At 45.1% G+C, this 21,457-nt stretch overlaps 1 protein-coding gene across 2 annotated transcripts in view; it reads left to right on the top strand.

The window, feature by feature from the left end:
• The window catches only part of LOC147613131 (lon protease homolog 1, mitochondrial-like), a 95,047-nt gene that overhangs the window by 34,761 nt on the left and 38,829 nt on the right, over positions 1-21,457 (top strand). The gene's annotated exons all lie outside the window — the stretch shown is intronic.

The raw sequence follows: 21,457 nt of genomic DNA, 5'->3' as shown, positions 1-21,457 counted from the left end.
ACCTAGTCGGCTGCCTCTACATGGGCATATATATAGCCGGGTCTACCCTCCCTCAATTTGCTGTAGTCCCTCACATACAAGGCCTTCTTCCCTCTTGCTCGGGACTTGTATTCTTGGTTGGTGATATTGAGAGTAGGTCTATACCTGTGTTTCCTCTCCATCTCTCTCTCTCTCACTCTCTCTCCTGTGTTTCCACTTTCCATCTTCCGTTGTGCATTCTATCAACATCATGGCATAATACATAGGCATCTGGCATACATAATCATGCTTGAAACCTCCGAAACAGCAATATGAGAAACCTGCACAAGACACAACACTAGACACTCTACAGGCTAGCACCAGATACATCCAGAATATGATGAAAACAAATAAAATAATTGCTTGAGACTTCAATCTCAGCCTTCCAAGACTTCCTCGGGCTCAACCATACTCTACTACGTGATCACACCCTCTAGCAGTAGTGCTATCCCGAATAACCAGACATGACAAGCCTAGCTCTGGCCACTCGAAGGTTCCACCCTTAGAGCCACATGCTTCATGTAGGTTTAGATATTGTTTGCCTTCGAATTTGTTGCGAAGAACCTTTCTGAATTGGACTGAACAGCACTGTTTTCAGCCCACAAACATGCTGAATAGGTCACCCCAAGAGATGAGATGGATGCCGTGTTGTTTGCCTTGAACCCAAAGCCTTTTGAGCATCAAAACTCAGCCCTGAAATCTGCTGTACAGCAGTCGACCAGCCCTGTAGAGGAGCTAGAAGTAGTTGCCTGCTTCAAGAGAGAGAAAAGAACCGCTTCTGTCTGTAGCAGCTATGGAAGCAAGCGATCAGCTTTAAATCAGCCGTGGAAAGAGTTGACCAGTCTTGGAGAAGCTATCTAGCATGCCAATCTGACACTTGTTAAAAACCCTAGAGTGTTCCACTCCAAAAACACTTGGAAGGAGGCGCCTAGCTGCTTTCAGGCTTTTCCCTCTCCCAGATTAGCAACTCATGGAGTTATTCTCGCATGATGGGCTGCCTACCTTGAGTAATGGCCAAGTTTCTTTAAAAACTGGTCCAATTGATATGAACACTTTATAAATCGCTTGCTTCAAGAGAGAGAGAGAGAGAGAGAGAGAAGAATCGCTTTTGTTTGTAGCAGCTATGGAAGCAAGCGATCAGCTTTAAATTAGCCCTAGAAGGAGTCGACCAGCCCTGGAGAAGCTGTCTAGCATGCCAAACTAACACCTGTCAAAAACCCTAGAGTGTTCCACTCCAAAAACAGCTGGAAGGAGGCGCCTAGTTGCTTTTTGGCTTCTCTCTCTCTCTCCCAGATTAGCAACTCGTGGAGTTATTCTCGCATGATGGGCTGCCTACCTTGAGTAATGGCCAAGTTTCATTAAAAATTGGTCCAATTGATGTGAACACTTTATAAACTATTCGCCCAAACTTTAGGTGAACACTTTATAATTTGACCGCCTGAATTTAAGTGTATGTGAACACCTGCACTCATAAACCTTAGTATAATAAAATAGAAGCTATAAATTGAGTTTGGGGTCACTTATCACTTGCAAAACACATAAGACCATTGCCTAAGTCCCAAACAGGTGTGCACACATGCGTCCACAGGGAGCGGGCTGATCCCTCAATTCCCTCCAAGCCTTGTATATGGTTTTGCTCTGAGCAGGTTGTCTAGTATTTCCTTGCACATCGGGAATCACATTCACATTAGGCTTCTCTGCCTTGTCCCTTGCATTCTTGGGATTCTTTGGACGCTTAGGATACAAGTGTTGTCAGAATATGCAGCGGAGATGATGACCAAATCTGGGAACACAAGAGCAAAAGCAAAAACGCAGGCAGAAAAACAGCACAAGAGAGAGACAGATGTAGGCGTGTAACTCTGCTCTATATACACAAGAAGATCCCGAGGAATGATACAAATGAGGTATGGGGACTGGGGTCCTATATATACCTCCCATAGAGGGCAGTCGGCCAGCAGAAGGAATGCCCACGACTGATGAAAAGACCCACGACTGCATAAATGCAGTCGGCTAGCAAAACAGGTGCCCACGACTGATCAAATCCAGTCGGCCAGCAGCCCTGAAGCCCACGACTGATGTAGATCCAGTCGGCCAGCAATAGGGTGCTCCTGGCATCACCTGGCAGCCCTCCCAAGCCTCAGAAAAATGGGAAAAAATAGGGGAAAAATACGGAGAGTGGGGAAAAATGGGGAAACACCTCATAAGGGCGGGCACACCCACAACAAAGGCCCTGGTGTATAAATCTAGACAGGAGATGACTTCTAACACCCCCTCTCAACTCCTGGCTGTGTAACCAACCATTGGGAGCTGGGGTGCCGCCTGAGCAAATCCTGAGAGAGCGACTTCGTGAAGAGGTCCACCGTACTGTCCTCCGTCGAACAGAACTCCAGCAAGATGTCATCAGCAACGATCTGTTCACGAACGAAGTGCCTCTGGATGACCATGGGTTCCTCCAATGGAAGCCCAAACCTGCAATGTAACCTTCTCCTGCTCCATAGAACTGCTCCTGGGCCATAAGTAGATCCCCTCGTGTCCGAATCTCCTCCCCAAACCGAGTCACTCCAACCGTGGAGTCGGACTCCATCCAACAATCCCCCTCCTGTGTACAAGAGTCCATGATCCTTCGCATGCCGCAGAAACCACAGGAAACGCAATCCTGCCTCCCAAAGAGACATCTACAACCATGAGCTCAACCGCCTCAACAGGAAACTCCCGTCCAATATGGTGTCCATCATCCAGAATAATGAACCATACAGCTTCTGAGTCACCGAGACATCACACAGCTCACAAGGATCAACACCTGTTACGGTGCACAAGCAAGTCCTGGAAACCTGATGCTGTTGAAGAGCCTGCAGCTTGTTAATATGCTCCCACATCGTCGACGACTTTGCAGGGCTTATAACCCGCATCTGTACTTCCAAGGAAATCCTCTTCATGGGCGATACCCTGTTGTAAAGTGAGGCCAAATGCTGCCATATACCTCTGGCCAGCGTCATGTGCTTTACATGATTAATTACCTGTGGTGTGCAATTGAGGAAAGAACGGACCTTGTTGTTGACGCGATCCCACATCTGCGTCTGGGCCTCCCGGTCCTTTCGGGTTAACGGTAACTCCCCTTCCTCTACTTCCGGCCGTGGAACACCAACAACAACGAAATCGGCGAGATCGTAGGACTCCAGAACGGATTCCATCATCACCTTCCATATGCCGTAGTTGCTCCCGTCCAACTGACGGTCCACCGGGAACGTGGGGAGTGTCGGGATCTTCACATGTCTCTCGGCCATCTCAAACAGATCTGCCATAGCGGGGATGTACTCTGATAAGGGTGGGTGGGTGGGAACAAAGAAGAACTAAAACCTGCAAGTGGCTGTCCAGCAAATCAGCCCGCCTTCCTCTTGCACCTTCTCTTCCCGATCAGCCCAAAACAGTCCCCCTCTTGCTCACACAAATCCCAAGACCTATCTAGAGCCTAGGCTCTGATACCATGTCAGAATATGCAGTGGAGATGATGACCAAATCTGGGAACACAAGAGCAAAAGCAAAAACGCAGGCAGAAAAACAGCACAAGAGAGAGATAGATGTAGGCGTGTAACTCTGCTCTATATACACAAGAAGATCCCGAGGAATGATACAAATGAGGTATGGGGGCTGGGGTCCTATATATACCTCCCATAGAGGGCAGTCGGCCAGCAGAAGGAATGCCCACGACTGATGAAAAGACCCACGACTGCATAAATGCAGTCGGCCAGCAAAACAGGTGCCCACGACTGATCAAATCCAGTCGGCCAGCAGCCCTGAAGCCCACGACTGATGTAGATCCAGTCGGCCAGCAATAGGGTGCTCCTGGCATCACCTGGCAGCCCTCCCAAGCCTCATAAAAATGGGAAAAAATAGGGGAAAAATACGGAGAGTGGGGAAAAATGGGAAAACACCTCATAAGGGCGGGCACACCCACAACAAAGGCCCTAGTGTATAAATCTAGACACGAGATGACTTCTAACAAGTGTTCCTTATTGCTGCATCCAAAACAATTTCCATCTCCTACAACCCATCACCATGATCAAAGAATCTACTCCCCGGCTTCTTAAATGAGCCTTACTTTGTGTTTGAGGAGCCTTTCTGGTTACTTTTATGGGGCTGTCCCTCCTTTTTCTGGTCATAACCAGCCCTCTTTTTGCTTTGTATGGATTTGAAAATGGCCTGTTTTTGGGCAAAACATGCAACCGTTCCACCACATTAGTGTCTGATTCGGGTACACCTCAAGGTTGTCCTGTGTTGCAGACTGTAAGCCAGCTTCAAACTTTCTTTTCTTCTCTTCTTTGTAAAGAGACATGAAGGGAGTTACTTTCAACACCACCTTCCAAAATTTGGCCACGTAAGTCTGCACAGACTCTTTCTCTTCTTGCTTAAGCCAATCCCATTCCTTCTTCACATTCTTAGCAAAATTTGGTGGCAAGAACTGTGCATAAAACTGCCTCTTAAAATCAGTCCATGAAAGAGTTGCAGTGCCATCCAACAATTTGGCCATCCACCAATCACGGGTCGTATCTTTCAAGTGCATGCCCACATGTCTCAACTTAGACTTCTCTGTGCAGTCTCCATCACAAAAGGCTATCTCAAATTGCCTGACAAAAGAAAGAGCCTTTGTAGTATCCATCTTTCCATGGAAATTTTCAAACTCATTATCCTTATCTCCTGATTTCAATTCTCGGGTCTTCTCCTTCTCCATGACTTGTCACGAGAATCAAATTTCTCTCTCTTACTCCGAGAATGAGAAGAGCCTTCATACTAGGAGTATTCTCAATTCCAAGAGGCATGCCGACAATGAGAGGAGGCATCATCAGACTCCTTAGAGTTTGCATGAGTGGCATGATGAGACACATTCTTCTTCATCTCTCCTTTGTCCTGCAAGTAAGACATGGCCGATTCCTTGAGATTCTGGTATCCCAACTGGGCAATTATGGCCTCAAAAACCTCGCCATATGTATTGGTCTTTCTCTTAGATTGCAAAACCCTTTGTACAAGAGGATCTTCCTGTATGGCCCTTAGTGTTGCAGTCTCATCACGATATTTTCTAACCTGGCGTCTTAGAGTTTCCAACTCAAACAATACATCCGTAAGTAGTGGGGCAAGTGGTGTGTTATGTACATCCCTAGGCAGCTCATCTTGGATCTGCCTATCGGGTGTATTCATCACATGCTCACCATCACACATGTTCAGCCATGATTGCAGACCACAAATTACTGCCAACACAAAAATTTTCTGTGCCCGGAACGCTCTATTTGCTACCCTGGAAGAGAGGATTTACCACCTACTAGAGAACCAAAGCTCTTATACCACTTTCACAATACGGAAACTTGTGCACAGAAAATCTTATCTCATACATAATATCATGGCATAATACATAGGCATCTGACAATACATAATCATGCTTGAAACCACTGAAACAACAATATGAGAAACCTGCACAAGTCACAACACTAGGGGCTGAAGTTGGGCCAGCCCACACCTAGGTATCTTTATTACCAACCAGAGTGTTCTAGTACAAGAGAGTACAAGAGAATGGGTGCCAGAGAGTAAACACTCTATGGGCTGGCACCAAATACATCCAGAATATGATGAAACAAATAAAACGGTTGCTTGAGACCTCAATCTCAGCCTTCCAAGAGTTCCTCAGGCATAGCCATACTTTAGTAGGTGATCACACCCTCTAGTAGTAGTGCTGTCCTGAATAACTAGCCATAACAAGCCTAGCTCTGGCCACCCAAAAGTTTCACATCACATCTCATTCATTCACATCCCGATTCACATCACATCACATCACATCTCATCCATTCACATCCCATATCATTCATTCACATCCTGATTCACATGACACCTTTAGAGCCACAGGCTTCACGCAGGTGTAGATACTGTTTGCCTTTGAATTTGTCGCGACGAAGAACAGCACTGTTTTCAGCCCACAAACATGCTGTACAGGTCACCCCAAGAGATGAGATGGATGCCGTGTTGTTTGCCTTGAACCCAGAGCCTTTGGAGCATCAAAACTCAGCCCTGAAATTTGTTGTACAGCAGTCGACCAGACCTATAGAGGAGCCAGAAGTAGTCACCTACTTCAGGAGAGAGAAAAGAATCACTTCTGTCTGTAGTAGCAGCTATGGAAGCAAGAGATCAGCTTTAAATCAGCCCTGGAAGGAGTCGACCAGCCCTGGAGAGCCGTCTAGCATGCCAAATTGACACTTGTTAAAAACCCTAAGAGTATTCCACTCCAAAAACAACTGGAAGGAAGCACCTAGCTACTTTTTGGCTTCTCCCTCTCCCAGATTAGCAACTCGTGGAGTTATTCTCGCATGATGGGCTGCCTACCTTGCGTAATGGCCAAGTTTCATAAAAAATTGGTCCAATTGATGTGAACACTTTATAAACTGTCCGCCCAAACTTTATGTGAACACTTTATAATTTGGCTGCCCAAATTTAAGTGTATGTGAACACCTGCACTCATAAACCTTAGTATAATAAAATAGAAGCTGTAAATTGAGTTTGGGGTCACTTACCACTTGCAAAACACATAAGACCATTGCCTCAGTCCCAAACAGGTATGCACACACGCGTCCACAGGTTTCTCGGCGTCCCCGAAATCCATGGACAATCACAAGCAAAAATACTAGGCATTGTCCAAGGAGCTAAGACAAGTCATTCATGCATGTCAAAACACACGCAAATGCTTTATGCACAATTTTCTGGATTCGATCTCCCGTCTTAGGCACCGCCCATACAGGTACAAAGAATGCTCACCAGGATGTCCACTCTTCCATAGACTTCATCAGCATGCTAGGAGCTCTCACTAGGGTATCGACTGTGACTTGGTTGAGCACAATGCTAATCAATACACTTAAATACACTAAGATTTGATGGATACATGCTCAATACAAGAAGTAATTTGCTGAATTGACAAGAGACACACAATGAGCCGGAACGGCCGACCCCTCCCTCAAATAAAGTATATTGATCTTGGCCCTTGGGAGAATCAAGTACATAGTATCATGGGCATTTCTGACCAGATTTCCATACCAATGCATATGAATATAGTATTGCAAACAAGTGGTGGTTGATGTAGACTTGCAACTCACACTACCCTCTCAAGTGTCCATGTTCCCTACCATCTGCTCTCTATTGTTCCACCAACACATGGTAGCAACAAGCTGCAAGAGACCACGTAGGAGAAGAGAACACTACATAGGGTATGTGATCTTGTAATCCGGTTCCTCCCTTCTGCTACTTGCTTCCATATTTAAGCATAAAAGCTTACCAATTGCAGGGAACCCTGGAAAAGCTTCCCCTATGGTTTAACTTGAGAAAGGAGGGCTGAAATTAGGGCTTTCAGCAAAAAGACCAGAAATTACAGCAATAAAGCGAGCTGTTTTGCTGATTTTCAGTCATTGGGAGTGTGTAGGAGAGTGATTAGCACCCGGAAACTGAAACCGATCCCGTCCAGTGGGAGTAGACTCCGTTGGACACCCACACGCGTAATAGCACAACTTAAATATCACAATATGAATGGACAACTCAATAACAACTGAAAAACTGAAATGAAAGGAAATGATGATCAATGGACACCAGCACTGGGGCCGGAACAGGCGGACCCCCCCTCAATATATAATATATTATTGGGAGTATTTAAGTGATACAATGCTCCATGGGTTCAATGAACCAGATGATATCCATGTACAACTGAATGAATACAATTACCAAACAAGAGACTCGTAGTAGACGTTCGAAGAAGAGCGATCCACTTGAAGAAGTCTAGTCTCTACGGTCCTGTGCCTTCAGTGGAATCCGCAGAGAGCACCCCACTGGTGTTCCAAGACCATGCACAAACAGGCGCTCCCGTACTAACGCCTGGCTCTCCCGATCTCGATACCCACGGACCGTGGTTCTCCAAAAGCTTGGACTACCCGGCACTGAACGGGTGTTAGCAGCAATGAATATCCCTTGTAAGATTTACATATTTACACCAAAGACCTTTGCTTGAATCTCAATCAATGTACCTGGTAAAACAATGAATATGGCCTTCAGTAGAACTAGGCACCCACGTATGAAAGGAGAAGTCTCTATCATTGCTGTTGCTGCCAGCTCGCAAGTGAGAGAGTCTCCTGCATGCAGCTCGCTTGTGGACAGGAGATAGACCTAGGCCCTGTGTGTAGCTCGCTAGTGGGCAAGAGAAAAGTGACGCCTGTTGCAGCCTCTTGTGGGTTAGAGAGGGTGGCGCTTGTGCGATGCCACTTGCGGGCTAGAGAGGGTGGCGCTTGTGCGATGCCGCCTACGGGCAGAAGTAAGGTGGCGCTTGTGCGATGCCGCCTACGGGTGCCATGAGATACTGGGGAGGCCGCCCACTCATTAATGAGTGTGAACTTGCAACCTTATAAAAACAAAGGTTAGAAATAATGCCATAAAATAAACAAATGGAATACACTTACCACTTGTTCACACACAACAAAACTTGTTAGAAGACAGAGCAAACTTCACGACTCACTGGCAAGCGTCCCCGCTCAGTAAGTGGCACGTCAAATAGGCAAACACAAGAATACAAGTCACACGAAAACAGTTCCAAGCATGCAAAACATGAATGCATGTGCAAACAGTATCATGGACATATCTCCCGTTCATGGAACTAAACATTCATGTCGGGCACAATGATGGCACGACAGAAAGTATAAATCCCGGTCTTCCTATGGAGTGACAGTCCCACAGGTAAGACACAGATCCAGGCACGAGTCTCCCTATGGAGTGACAGTCCCATAGGCAAGACGGGGCACAAATACTGGCTCTTCCATGGCGTGACAATCCCATGTATAGAACATAGTCTAGGTCATACACGGGTGGCACCAGTCTGGCTCCCGTCCATACGACACCATCCTGCTAACACACGGGTGGCACCAGTCTGGCTCCCGTCCATGTTATGCAAAAAATACTGGTCCCTTCACATGAGACACTAGCCTGGCCTCAAGTGAACGAGACACAAATCTGGAGATGGACCAAGTTGGTGACATCCCCCCGGGCTTCTAAAGAGTTGCATAAATGGGCAAATAATTCTTGAACTTCACAAGGTATCTCCTGGAAAGTTTTTCTGCCAGCAGGTAGCCTTCTCTCCTTGTGAAAGACAATCTGTTCTGGCTGGAGGATCTCCTCAAGCTCATCAATCTCTGGCGGATCTTCTGTTGACAGGCTCGTCAGGATTTGGCCTGACATATTTCGGCAAAAGACTCATGAAATGCATTGTGAATCTTCCAATGACTAGGTAAAGCAAGCCTGTATGACACTTCATTGATCTTTTGAATCACCTTGAAGGGTCCATAATAGCGAGGAGAAAGCTTAGGATATGATCCTTCTCGTCCTGGCCTCTTCCGAAGCCTAGCTTTCTCAAATTTCAGCAAAACCCAATCACCTTCTTTGACTTGCATGTCCCTTCTATGCTTGTCAGCAGCCATTTTATGCTTATCTTGTGACCTTGCAATGGCTGTCCGTACCTGAGCAAAGGCTACATCCAAGTCATGTACATACTCATCAGTTGCAAAAATCTCATCCTTTGTACGAAGGATGGGTGGCAAGACCACTCTGCCATTAATCTCAAACGGGGCCTTTCCCGTGGAGGCATGGATCGTATTGTTGTAGGCAAACTCAACAAGTGGAAGATACTTCTCCCATGCAGTCTTTTGATCTGCCACATAACACTTCAACAAATCCAACACGGCTGAATTTGCAGCTTCACTTTGGCCATCCGTTTGGGGATGATAAGATGATGAAAACTAGTGTTATCAAATAAAGCTCTCCAGAAGAGGCTCGTAGTCTTGGGATCTCTATCCCCAACAATGGATTTAGGCATACCATGATGCTTGAAGATGTTAGCAAGAAAAAGCTTCACCATATGATCAACTTTAATGGTTTTCTTGATGGGCAAGAAATGAGCTTGCTTGCTAAACCTGTCGACAATGGTCCAAATAGCATCATTTCCATGCTGGGATCTAGGCAAGTCCATAATAAAGTCCATAGTAATACTTTCCCATGGCTGCGAGGGAATAGGTAATGGTTGAAGCAAACCTGGAGGTTTTTGCTTGTCAAATTTCACTTTTTGGCAAGTAATACATGCACGTACATATGTCTCAATGTCTTTACGTATGCTTGGCCAAAAGAAATCTCTCTCAATCATGCGTGTAGTAGGCATGATACCTCTATGACCAGCATAAGGTGGAGCGTGACATTCCTCCATAACCTTTGGACGCATATCTTTCACCACACATAAGCAGTTATCCTTCATAAGATAACCCTCTTTGATCACATAAGAGGCATGTGCGTGACCAGCCATCAAATCAGTCCATATATGGCAAAAATCAGCATCCAAATGATACAAATCTCGCATGGCTGATAAGTCTCCATGAGAGGCCACTGAAATTGCAGCCACATAAGGCCTCCTGGATAATGCATCTGCCACCACATTTTTCTTTCCCGGAGTATATACAATCTGAAAATGAAACATGGAAAGAAAGTTTGCCATTCTCATCTGCTTCTCCGAAAGCTTTTTCTGAGATAGAAAGTATCTCAAGCTTTGATGATCTGTCTTGACTACAAATTCAGCCCCAAGAAGATAATGTTTCCATATCTTTAAGGCATGAATTACAGCCAAGAGCTCTTTCTCATAGATATCCATATGAAGCTCAGCATCATGCAAACGACGGCTCTCATATGCTACTGCATGACCTTCTTGATTTAGGACAGTCCCTATACAATCGCCACAAGCATCACATTCCACTATGAATGACCTTTGTAAGTTGGGAACAATCAATATGGGTCCACGTATGATAGCATGCTTGAGTTGCAAGAAGGCATCCTGCTCCTTTGGAGTCCATTTGAAAGTGGCTTTCTTCTTTGTGAGATCATGTAGAGGGGTGGCTATCATAACAAAATGCCTTATGAAACGCCTATAGTATGAACATAATCCCAGAAAACTACGTACTTGATGTACATTTTGCAACTCTGGCCAATTCCGAATGGTTTCTATCTTTGCAGGATCCATTCTTACTCCATCCTTGGATACAATGTGACCCAAATAATGTATCTCTGAAAGAAAGAACTCACTTTTCTTGGCATTAGTGAAAAGTTTATGCTTCCGCAACTCTTCGAACAGTGACCAAATGAGTTCTATGTTCCTGCTCATTCTTGGAGAAAACCAAGATGTCATCAAAGAATACACCTGTGAATTTGCGATGGGGTCGGAATATCCTATCCATCATACGATTGAATGTGGCTGGGACATTGGTGAGACCAAAAGGCATCACCAAAAATTCATATAATCCAAAAGCTGTCTTGAATGCAGTTTTGTGGACATCTTGTGGCACCACTCGTATTTGATGATAACCACTCGTCAAATCAAGACGGCTGAAACAAGCCGAGCCATCAAGCTTATCCAAAATGTCATCAATACGCGGAATTGGAAATCTATTTTTGATGGTGAGCTTATTTAGAGCTCTATAATCCACACACATGCGGAATGACCCGTCTTTCTTTTGAACAAGAAGCACGGGAGAGCAATAAGGTGAGGAACTTGGCTGAACCAAACCTTTCTCTAAAAGCTCATTAACCTGCTTCATAATCTCTTCTTGTTGTGCGGCACTCACACGGTATGCGGATTTGTTAGGTGGAGAACTGCCTGGCACAAGATCTATGCGATGATCCTCGGGCCTTTGAGGAGGTAATTCACCTGGCAATGCATCAGTAAAACAATCTTTGTATGCATGAAGAAAATTCAGTCTATCCTGAGTCAAAGCATCCACATTTATCACGAACAAAAACCAAGTACGCAGAAAGACTCTTTTTCATTGCTTTATTAATTTGGATGTGAGATACAAGTGGGATGAAATCCCCTTCCTTGCCGGCATCAATGACATGCATGCGGCCTCTATGCATAAAAGAAATCATGTTTGTCTTGTACTCCTTGCGGGCTCAAGCCTATGATGCCATGGCTTGCCAAGCAATACATCGCATCCATTAAGTGGTGCAACCAAGAAATGCTCATGATCAAGGTAACCCTGGATATGTATGCGCAACTTTCCTATTAGTGGGGTAACCTGCACCTCTTTACCAACAAAGGTAGCTTCTGCTTCAATTTGAGGTCCCATGTTCTCAACCTCAATACCCAAGGCAGCTGCCATCTGAATAGAGATGAAGTTATCTCTTGCACAATCATCAAACATAAATAAGGCGGGCTGATCCTTGATTTGACCCCATGCTTTGCATACCATCCGCTCTTTTCCATCATGTTTTGTGTTTCCCTGCACATCGGGAACTGCATGCACATTTGCCTTGGTTTGCTTGTCCTCATGCCTTGGTTTGCGGGGTCAGGGCATTGTCGAAACATGTGCTCTTTGCTGCCACAAGAGAAACATTTCCCCTCCTTGGCATATTGCTCCCTTTGCTCGGGAGTCAAGCCAAATTTGTTCTTCTTTGGCCCATGATCTTTAGATGAGGTATTTTCAGCTTTACCTCCCTTCTGGATCTCTCGAAAAAACTTTTTAGGTGGCTGTCCACCTTTTTGCAGATTTGGGACAGCCTTATCTTTGCCCTTTGAACCTCCTTGATCTTGCTTAATTTTGAGCACCAATTGCTCCGTAGCAAGACCAGAGGCTATAAGCTGTTGCAAAGTGTGTTTCGGGTGCAATTCAATGCCCGAACGATAAGCTGGTTGCAATCCTGAGCGAAACTTCCTCTTTCTTTCATCCTCAATGATTTGCATAAAGGGAGTTACCTCAAGCAACACTTTCCAAAACTTATTGACATACTGTTGCACACTTTCATTATCTCTTTGCTCAAGTCTATCCCACTTTTGGGTGAGAGTTTGCTCCGCATTAGGTGGCAAGAACTGGTCTTTTCAGTGATCCACCAATGAGCGGCTGTCGCCTTCAAAAACATGCTAGCATGGCGTACTTTAAACTTCTCAGTGAAGTCCTCATCACTAAAAGCAATATCAAACTGTGCCACAAATGCTAACACCTTGGAAGCATCATGCTCTCCATGAAAAACATCAAACTTAACGGACTTGTCACCTGCTTTGAAATCCTTGAGCTTTCTGGCATGAGTCTCATGGTCCTCTCTTTTTCTTTTTCCCTTATCCAATGGGGCAGCCCTATCTGCATGGGCTCCATGGGCCCATAGAAGTTTCATGAAGCACGGTGGCATGTGCTCCACGAACCTGAAAATCAGATGCATGTGACCTTCGTGCATAAGGCAATGTCTCTCCATGAGACAACTCAGTAGGCAAAGCTCTTCTAGTTGCAGACCTGTCATCCCCTCCATGGGATACATGCCTTGAATACATGTGACCATCATGCCCTCCATGAGCACTAGCATACATATACCTGTCACCCTTTGTGTCTTGTGGAGAAGATGCATGACGAGAGGTGGCTGTCACCTCTTCCCTTTGCATAAATGACCTCAACCTTTGAGATGCGGGATCTCCATGCTTCAAGCGAGGTGGATTTCTGAATTTCAGCTCTCCATCTTCCCCCTCTTTGATGTCACCTTTGCGGAGGAGGTAGGAAAGTGCCAACTCCCTTGGCTTCTTGCCCACTTCTCGTGCCATGGACTCAAAAGTCATGTCCACCATTGCATCGGCTTTCCTTGCTTCAATGGCACTTAGCAAATGTGGATCTTCATGCAAAAATTTCAGCTCTTGCTCTTTTGCTTGCAAAAGCTTTCTCATATGTTCTAATTCAGCCCTCATTGCATTAGGCTCCTCTTCTTGCATAACTGTCTTTCCAGGAGACGGTTGTCCCCTCAATCACTATCATTCACCCTCTCAAGGGGCTTGTGCCTTCCCTGAAAAGCATTAGAACCACGCGAGGCACTTGATGGGCCCCTCGAATTAGGCACTTCCAAAGGGTTGCCTTGGCTGTCCATTGTGTTAAGTGTGCTAGAAGCGGGGTATCCAAAACACAGGTTCGTTTACCCACTAAGAAGAGGGAAATAACTGTGCTCTGATACCAATGAAACCGATCCCGTCCAGTGGGAGTAGACTCCGTTGGACACCCACACACGTAATAGCACAACTTAAATATCACAATATGAATGGACAACTATATAACACTGAAAAACTGAAATGAAAGGAAATGATGATTAATGGACACCAGCACTGGGACCGGAACGGGCGGACCCCCCCCTCAATATATAATATATTATTGGGAGTATTTAAGTGATACATTGCTCCATGGGTTCAATGAACCAGATGATGTCCATGTACAACTGAATGAATACAGTTACCAAACAAGAGACTCGTAGTAGTAGACGTTCGAAGAAGAGCGATCCACTTGAAGAAGTCTAGTCTCTACGGTCCCGTGCCTTCATTGGAATCCGCAGAGAGCGCCCCACTGGTGTTCCAGGACCACGCACAAACAAGTGCTCCCGTACTAACGCCTGGCTCTCCCGATCTCGATACCCACGGATCGTGGTTCTCCAAAAGCTTGGACTACCCGGCACTGAACGGGTGTTAGCAGCAATGAATATCCCTTGTAAGATTTACAGATTTACACCAAAGATCTTTGCTTGAATCTCAATCAATGTACCTGGTAAAACAATGAATATGGCCTTCAGTAGAACTCGGCACCCACGTATGAAAGGAGAAGTCTCTATCACTGTTGTTGCTGCCAGCCCGCAAGTGAGAGAGTCGCCTGTATGTAGCTCGCTTGTGGGCAGGAGATAGACTTGGGCCCTGTGTGTAGCTCGCTAGTGGGCAAGAGAAAAGTGACGCCTGTTGCAGCCGCTTGCGGGTTAGAGAGGGTGGCGCTTGTGCGATGCCACTTGCGGGCTAGAGAAGGTGGCGCTTGTGCGATGCCGCCTACGGGCAGAAGTAAGGTGGCGCTTGTGCGATGCCGCCTACGGGCAAGAGAAGGAAGAGTCGTCAGATTGCAGTCGTTTCGTTGTAGTCGCCTGCGGGCAATAGAAGAATCACTAGTGCGTAGCCGCCTGTGGGCAAGCGAAGGGAAGGTTGCCTGCACGCCAAAGGTGGAGAGGGTCGCTTGTGGGCAAAGGTTGTCGACCACGTATAGCTGGCCAACTCACCCTTTGCATGGGGGGGCGGCTAGTTGAAGGTTTCCAAAGGGGGGGGGTGGTTAGGTGACCATGCACCCACCACCACCCACATACAGTTAAGGGAGGGCTCCCCTCCCCACCATGGTCCAAGAGTGGGTGCCCATAATGAGTGCCCACCCTAAAAAGGGCACCATGAGATACTGGGGAGGCCGCCCACTCATTAATGAGTGTGAACCTGCAACCTTATAAAAACAAAGGTTAGAAATAATGCCATAAAATAAATAAATGGAATACACTAACCGCTTGTTCACACGCAACAAAACTTGTCAGAAGACAGAGCAAACTTCACGACTCACTGGCAGGCGTCCCCGCTTAGTAAGTGGCACGTCAAACAGGCAAACACAAGAATACAAGTCACACGAAAACAGTTCCAAGCATGCAAAACATGAATGCATGTGCAAACAGTATCATGGACATATCTCCCGTTCATGGAACAAGTACTAAACATTCCTATCGGGCACAGTGATGGCACGACAGAAAGTATAAATCCCGGTCTTCCTATGGAGTGACAGTCCCATAGGTAAGACACAGATCCAGGCACGAACCTCCCTATGGAGTGACAGTCCCATAGGCAAGACATGGCACAAATACTGGCTCTTCCATGGCGTGACAATCCCATGGATAGAACACAGTCCAGGTCATACACGGGTGGCACCAGTTTGGCTCCCGTCCATGTGATGCAAAAAATACTAGCCCCTTCACATGAGACACCGGCCTGGCCTCAAGTGAACGAGACACAAATCTGGAGATGGATCAAATGGTCGGCCAATTGGTGACAGAAACACTCTTGGAAGCTTGAGAAACTTCTTAGCAAGCTTGGATATGGAGTTGGAAGGAGAGTGCAGAAAATACAGCCCAAATGCCCTCATGAAGGAGGCGCCAATCTCTAGAGAGAGGAATGAGGTGGTGAGTTGTCCAGTGTAGGTGGCAGACAAGTGCTTTGTGGAGCAAGCTAGAGTGGATACATGGCTGGTTACTTTCTTGTACAAAGGGGATAAGGCCTGGGCAGTGGACATTGGGTTTGTCCACCTCGGGACATCAGTGTGTGAAAACACCGAGCTGGTCATAATTTATAAGTGAGTTTTGGTCACCCAAAACTTAATGAAGTGTGTACACACTCACTTATAAATTAGTGTTAACTCCTAAGGCTAGGTTTATGACCAATACTTACCACTTGTCACATGCCACATAACCATGTCAGCAGATAGTTTCACACGCACGGTTCGCGGGTTTTGTCCACCTCGGGACATCAGTGTGTGTGAACACCGAGCTGGTTATAATTTATAAGTGAGTTTTGGTCACTCAAAACTTAATGAAGTGTGTACACACTCACTTATAAATTAGTGTTAACTCCTAAGGCTAGGTTTATGACCAATACTTACCACCTGTCACATGCCACATAACCATGTCAGCAGATAGTTTCACACGAACGGTTCGCGGGTGGCCGTCCCCTTACTCGGAACTACACATTGGTCAAGCAAGCATGAAAACATCATGCAATTTCAACTGCAAGCAAGCACATAAAGATGCTATGCAATGCAACATTGGTATGGACAATCCCCATTCATCAGACTATACCAAAATAGACGTGCTCCAAGCAAGTACACAAAGTACTAGACCCAATGGAACACCAATCCACCATGCATTTCTGGGCATGTACACAGAGGCACAAGTACCAATGGAAAGCCAAGTCCACAGTATCACATGAGTGGCATCAATCCCCGACATATGCAACTGCCATGGACACCAGTCCAATGTACATACATGATGAGAAAGCACGGGTGGACCAATTGGGTGGCCAAATGGTGACATCCCCCCGGCTTCTAAACAGTTGTCCGCTACTGAAAAGCATCCAAATATGTTTGAAGCACATGCGGACAATCTCTGAAGAACTCTTCATCTACCCATTTAGCATCAATGGGAAGATAGTGCTTAAACTTCACAAGGTAACTCCTGACAACTTTGCCTGCAGCAAGCTTGCATTTCTTGTGATACACAATCTGCTCTAGCTGCGAGATCTCCTCAAGCTCATCCACTTTTGGTGGATCCTCAATGACCGTTTCATTGGGCTCCGGCCCTACATACTTGCGAAGGAGACTCACATGAAAAACATTGTGTATGTGCGAACGACTAGGTAATGCCAATTTGAAAGCCACTTCATTGATCTTCTCGATTACTTGAAAAGGCCCATAGTACCTGGTTGCAAGCTCAGGATATGCACCCTCTTTGCCAGGCCTCTTTGCAAGTCTTGCTTTCTCAAATTTCAGCAATACCCAATCATTCTCTTTAACATCCAATTGCCTTCTATGCTTGTTGGCAGCCTTTTTATGCTTGTCTTGTGACCTTGCAATGGTTGTACGTACTTGAGCAAAAGCAATATCCAAGTCTCTTACATACTCATCAACTGCCAATATCTCATCCTTTGTGCGAAGGATGGGTGGGAAAACCACCTTACCGTAAACAATCTCAAACGGGGCCTTTCTCGTAGATGCATGCACTGTGTTGTTGTATGCAAATTCCACAAGCGGTAAGTACTGCTCCCAAGAAGACTTCTGATCCGCTACATAACATTTCAAGAGATCCAATACGGCTGAATTTGCAGCCTCACTTTGCCCATCCGTGTGAGGGTGATAAGCTGATGAGAAATCCAATTTGGTGTCCATGTTATCTTGGGATCTCTATCTCCCACAATGGACTTCGGCATTCCATGATGCTTGAACACTTGTGCAAGATATATTTTAACCATATGCTCAACTTTGATGGTTTTTTTGACCGGCAAGAAGTGAGCTTGCTTGCTAAACCTGTCCACAATTGTCCAAATTGCATCGTTACCTTGTTGGGTTCGTGGCAAGTCCATAATGAAATCCATTGTAATACTTTCCCATGGCTACGTGGGAATAGGTATGCCTGAAGCAAACCTGGTGCCATCTTTCAATTTGAGGAATGCATCCCTCTCTACATTAGTCCATTTGAATGTGGCCTTTTTCTTTGTCAAATCATGCAAAGGAGAAGCAATCCATGCAAAGTGCGGAATGAACTTACGGTAGTAAGTAAGAGCATAATCCAAGAAAACTACGGATCTCATGCACCGAACTCAATTCGAGCCAATTCCGAATTGCATCAATCCTTGCAGGATCCATCCGCACTCCATCTTTGGACACAATATGCCCAAGATAATGTATCTCTAACAAGAAAAACTCACTCTTTTTTGCATTTATGAAAGAAGTCACCTATAAATTTCCTGTACCCCACGGAATATGCGATCCATCATTCTATTGAATGTAGCCTGGGCATTTGTAAGACCAAAAGGCATAACAAGATACTCATAAAGCCCAAATGCTGTCCTGAAGGCAGTTTTGTGTACATCCTCAGGCACTACACACACTTGATGATACCCACTTTTGAGATCAATTCGGCTAAAGCATGCCGATCCATCCAACTAGTCAAGGATGTCGTCTATCCATTTTTTCGGAAACTGATTCTTGATGGTAAGCTTATTCAAAGCTCTATAATCCACTTACTGCAGATTCTGGCTGAACGTGATGCTCGTGACTTTTGTGCAGTTTGTTTTTGGCGAAAGGATCCATCCTTCTTTTGAACCAAGAGGATGGGTGAACAATATGGGGAAGAGCTTGGCTGAACCAAACCCTTCTCAAGAAGCTCATTCACCTGCTTCATGATCTCCTCTTTTTGGGATGCACTTACACGATAGTTTGGCCTATTAGGTGGTGAGCTACCCGGCACAAGATCAATGCGATGATCTTCCGGTCATACAGGTGGCAACTCATTTGGTAACTCATCAGCAAAACAATCATTGTACTCTTGCAAGAATTTCAGCCTATCATCACTAAGAGTGTTTACATGTACATTATTTTTCTCAACATGATCTCGTACAAAAATCAAGTACACAAAAACACTCTTTTTCATTACTTTCTTAATTTGTACATGAGACACAAGGGGAATGGTATCACCTAGTATCAATTACATGCTCTCGGCCTTTGCATGAAGGTGATCCTGTTAGTCTTGTAAGCCTTGCACGGATCAATACGTGTATGCCAAGGCTTTCCAAGCAATACATCATAGTCATTCAAAGGCGCCACAAGAAAATCCTCATGATCCACATAGCCTTGAATGTTCAATGTGTATGTGCAACTTGCCAATAATAGGCATGACTTGCACTTCTCTACCAATAAAAAGGCAGCTCTTGCTTCAATTTGAGGACCCATGTCATCCACGTCAATACCCAAAGCAGCTGCCATCTGTGTAGATATGAAGTTCTCAGATGCACAATCATCAAACATGAACAAAGCGGGCTGATCCTTAAGTTGTCTCCAAGCTTTACATACAACTTTGTCTTTGCTATCATGTGAAGTGTTGCCCTGCATATTTGGAACCATATGCACATTAGGCTTTGGTGCATTTGCATTATCATGCTTCTTCTTATTTGGGCATGCCTTTGCAATATGCTCGGTGTTGCCACAAGTAAAGCATTTTCCCTCGCTCATATATTGCTTTTTCTACTCCGGAGTGAGACCATAGTCTCTCACTTTGAAGGGACGCTTCTTGGTAGTGTTATTTTCAGTCTTTGGACCATTTTTATCTTGGTTTTGGTCCTTTTTAGGTGGCTATCCGTTATTTTTTAGGTTTTGGATAGCCCTCTCTTTGCCTTGGAATGAGGGTTTAGCCTTATTGGATCGACTCAATTTGAGTTCCAATTGCTCAGTGGTAGTGGCGGCTGCGATTAGTTGGTGTAAGGTGTGACCAGGATACATTTGTAGGCCCGCTTTGTATACGGGTTGCAGTGACCAGGATACATTTGTAGTCCCGCTTTAGATGGTTGTCCATTATTTTTGAGGTTTTGGACAGCTCTCTCTTTGCCTTGAAATGAGGGTTTAGCCTTATTGGATCGACTCAATTTGAGTTCCAATTGCTCGGTGGTAGTGGCGGCTGCGATTAGTTGGTGTAAGGTGTGACTAGGATACATTTGTAGGCCCGCTTTGTACACGGGTTGCAATCCCGATTGAAACCTTCTCTTCCTTTCCGCCTCGGTGACATACATAAATGGAGACACCTCCAAAAGCACTTTCCAAAACATTTGTACATATGCATTCACTGTTTCCCTCTCATTTTGCTTCACCCAATCTCACTTCATTGTTATCTCATTCAATGCATTGGGAGGCAAGAATTGAGCATAGAACCTCTCCTTGAACTCTTCCCATGATCTAACAGGATTCGTGAGAGCTTCTCCGTGAGCCACTAATGGGCAGCAGTGCCTTTCATAAACATGCTTACATGTCGGATCATGGATTTTTGAGTGAAATCCTCATCACTGAAAGCAATATTAAACTGGGCAATAAAAGCAAGTGTCTTTGACGCATCATATTCCCGGGGTGATATCATCCATACTCTTATGGCTACTTGGGCTCGCATTCAGGGGCCCTCTCGTCCTGCGCAAGCGAAGCGCGGGAGTGGGACCATGGCATCTTCTTTTCCTCTAGTACCACAGGTCTTACATGGCATCATGATGCTCATCAGTTGTTGAAATCACCTTACATATTGGGGTGATTATATTCTTTTCCGGCTTATAGCTGTGATTGTTGTATGTTTTTCTCATACTTAATAGAAGTCTCTTTGTGAAAAAAAAAAAGTTTAAGCGTTGAATTTCTGCTCTAATCAAGTTTGCGATTCATGCTACCATAGTCACAAAAAAACATGTTTCATGATTTCAAAACCTACAAAACATTTTGAGCGGAAATGTTTCTATGAAATAGTGAAATTTCTTCATGAAACCGGTTTTGCTTGAATTTTAGGTCTTGTTTTTTCTTCTTTGCTAGTTCTGGTCGCGTTTTTGTTCTTCTATGTTGCCTTACTTTGTGCTGTCATCTCTTCTGTTTGTTTTTGCTCCGGTTTTGCGTGCTTGCTACAGTTGGACTGCTGCACCCCTCCTCTCCTATAGGGCAGGCCGGGCGGCCCCAGCAGGTCTCTCCTGCTACTTCCATCTTCTCCTCTTCTTCTTCGTCTTCATCTATATAATTTATAAAATATAGATATTTCGAAACCAGTAGTTTTTTCTAGTGACGGATGAAACCTTTCGAAAAATAGCCTTCAAAATTTCGAAACAAAAAACTTCGAAACGTTTCTTGTGACTATGCATGCTACGACATAGGTCTGCACTATGAGATTCATCACAAGTAGGCACTATCTTTTTCTCTAGTTTGTTATCTTTTGTTTTTGATTGTTACTTTGATAATAAGATGATGGGGAAGAAGATGAAGAAGTAGACGAGCCCCACACGTTTCTT

Source organism: Cibotium barometz, chromosome 44 (assembly GCF_041138505.1).
Source record: "Cibotium barometz isolate CiBa-2024 chromosome 44, ASM4113850v1, whole genome shotgun sequence".
Classification (NCBI taxonomy): Eukaryota; Viridiplantae; Streptophyta; class Polypodiopsida; order Cyatheales; family Cibotiaceae; genus Cibotium; species Cibotium barometz.
Note: the sequence above shows the minus strand (reverse complement) of the source record. Positions and strands in the feature narration are given on the sequence as shown.